We start from the raw sequence: 3469 nt of genomic DNA, 5'->3' as shown, positions 1-3469 counted from the left end.
CAAATCTATTTTTGAACATTTCCCATACACCAGAAAGAATCAGAATCAGAATAAAAAATAAAAATGAAAAAAGAACACCCAAATCACCCCCCCATCCCACCCTATTTGTCATTTGGGTTTTGTCCCCTTTTTTCTACTCATGCATCCATACACTGGATAAAGGGAGTGCGTTCCACAGGGTTTTCACCATCACACTGTCATCCCTTGTAATCTACATTGTTATACAGTTGTCTTCAAGAGTCAAGGCTACTGGGTTGGAGTTTGGTAGATTCAGATATTTACTTCTAGCTGTTCCAATATATTAAAACCTAAAAAGTATTATCTATATAGTGGATAAGAATGCCCACCAGAGTGACCTCTCGAATCCATTTGAAATCTCTCAGTCACTGAAGCTTTATTTCATTTTGTTTCACATCCCCTTTTGGTCAAGAAGATGGTCTCAATGCCATGATGCCAGGCCCAAATTCACCCATGGGAGTCATATCCTGCATTCCCAGGGAGATTTACACCCATGGGAGTAAGATCCCACATAGGCGGGAGGGCAGCGAGATCACCCACCAAGGTGGCTTAGTTAGAGACAGGGCCACATCTGAGCAACAAAGAGGCACTCAGGGGGAGACTCTTAGGCACAATTATAAGCAGGGTTAGCCTCTCCTTGCAGCAACAAGCTTCATAGGGGCCAACCCCAAGACAGAGGGCTCAGCACATCAAGCCATCAGTCCCCAGTGTTTGTGAGAACATCAGCAACAATCCAGGTGAGGAAGTCCAACACCTCTGCATTCTCCCCCAGCTCTTTGGGGGGGGGCAAATATATATTTTTATTCTCCACCCAAATTACTTTAGGATGTGTCGCTATTTCTAATCTATACAGACCTACCACAGCTCACTTCATATTCAAAGATCCATGTAATTGTGGTGTTTGAACAAACTGACTGTAGAAGTTATATTGTTTAGAAAATATAGATCCTACACCAAATAAACATCTCTTCCCTTGGTCTCACATGGAAGTTGAAGTTTGCACACAGTCAGTTTCAACCTTTACCCTTTGGCCCAATTTGCTCCAGCCTTAACCAGATCTGCTTTATTCATATCTCTAATTGAAGTTTGGGCTCAATCTCAGCTGTTTTTTTTTAAGAGCTGTATGCATAAATACTAATATTCATATCTGCTGAGCTCTAGCTCTGAGTTTCAGGTGTCACACAGATACCCAATGTTCCAGAGACCAATCAGGTTATACATTAAGGGATCAACATCTCAGAGTTTGGAGATAGCCATTACAATTCAGGAAAAGATTTGACTGCTATAAGAGCTTACAATCTAGGGACCATTATGATAATCATTTCCCTGTTAGGCTGTGCTCTTAAGATTTAATTCTGAACTTGCACTCATAATTAGTCCATATTGGTGAGGCATTATAGTGTTTGCCTTGGTTTCTGGTGTACTTCACTCAACATGTGGTCTACAGGATCCATTCACCTCCTTGCATGTCTCACAGCTTCACTCCTCGTAGTTCCTCAATATTCCATTTTATGCATACACCACAGTTCACCATTCTGTTCCTCAGTCAATGTACCTTAGGTCACCTCTACCACTGCAAATCATGAATACTGCCTCCATAAGCACCAGTGTGCAAATGTCTGTTCATATTTCTGCTCTCTGATCTTCCAAATACATACCTCCTAATGAGGTTGTAGGACCTTAGGGCCCCACATACATAGTTTTTTATGGAGCCACCACAGTGACCTCCAGAAAGGCTACACCATTCTGCCTCCTCATCAAAAATAAATAGATACATCCCTCTCTCCATGTTTTCTCCAGCACTTTTAACTCTATTTATATTTTTTCCTACGATTTTATAGAGATGTATTTACATAACATACAAACATCCACAGTGTACAATCAGATTTTTACAGCATCATCACATAGCTGTACATTTATCACCACAGTCAGCACTTGAACACATTGATTACTATGAGAAAGTGGTTTTTTTTTTGGTGAATAATAAAAAACATAATAAAAAGAAAAGTAAAAATGTCATACAATACAATAGTAAGGACAGAAAACAACACCACTACCAAGAATCCCATATCCCTCCCTTATATCTCCCTCTCATACACATTTAACTTTGGTATATTGCCTTTGTTACATTTAATGGAAGCGTATTGGACTTTTACTGTTGACCATAGACTCCAGTTTGCTTTGATTATGTTTTTTTCCCAAATACCATCCCTTTTTCAACACTCTGCATGGTTGATATTTATTTGTTCTCCCACATGTGAGAACATTTTTATATTTGTACATTTAGCAAGAGTCATTGGCCACTCCAGTTTTTGCCAAGTTATACAGTCTCAGTCTTCATCACCTATCTTTACCTCTGGTGTCATACATTCCCTATCCCACCACTTTCAGCTTTACTCACAGACATCTTTGTTCCATGTACTTAAAATATTGTGCTACCATTACACAATATTATGCTATCTAGTTCTTGATCTATGCAGTCAATCCTGCTGAACATTTCTGTGGTCCTTCAGCATCAATTGCCTGATCTCTACTCTCTTTCTATCTCCTGGTAGCCTGTGTTATCAACTTTTAACTCTCTAAGTTTGCTCATTAGTGTTATTTAATATTAGTGAGACCATACAGTATTTGTCCTTTTGTTTCTGGCTAACTTCACTAAACATAATGTCCTCAAGTTTCATCCACATTATTATATGCTCCATGTCTTTGTTCTGTCTTACAGTTGCATGATATTCCATCATGTGTATATACCATAGTTTGTTTATCCACACGCCCATTGATGGACATTTGGGCTGCTTCCATCTCTTGGCAATCATGAATAATGCTGCAATAAACATAGGTTTACAAATGTCTGTGTCTTAGCTTTCAGTTCCTCTGAGTATATACCTAGCAATGGAATAGCTGGGTCATATGGCAAATCTATACTTATCTTCCTGAGGAACCTCCACACTGTCTTCCAGAGTGTTTGCACCATTCTACATTCCCACCAGCAATGAACAAGTGTGCCTCTTTCTCCACATCCTCTCCAGCACTTGTAATTTTCTGTTTCTTGGATAATGGTTATTCTGGTAGGTGTGAGATGTATCTCATTGTGGTTTTCATTTGCATTTCCCTAATAGCCAGTTGAGCATTTTTTCATATGTTTTTGAGCCATTTGTATTTCCTCTTTGGAAAAATGCCTGTTCATGTCTTTTGCCCATTTTTTAATTGGGTTGTTTGTCTTTCTGTTGTTGAGTTGTAGGATTGCTTCATATATTTGGAATAGTAAACCTTTATCTGATATGTGGTTTCCAAATATTAGCATATTTTCCTTCATCTCCTTTAGTTGATTTAGGAGATCTCTTTGAACTTCATTCATTAGTTGTTTTAAAGTCTATGTCTCCTCTGACTGAGTTGTATCTTCCTTTTTCTTACTATGGTTTATGATTTTTTGCTGATATTTTGGTGTACC

Source organism: Choloepus didactylus, chromosome X (genome assembly GCF_015220235.1).
Source record: "Choloepus didactylus isolate mChoDid1 chromosome X, mChoDid1.pri, whole genome shotgun sequence".
NCBI lineage: Eukaryota > Metazoa > Chordata > Mammalia > Pilosa > Megalonychidae > Choloepus > Choloepus didactylus.
This window is presented reverse-complemented; position numbering follows the sequence as displayed.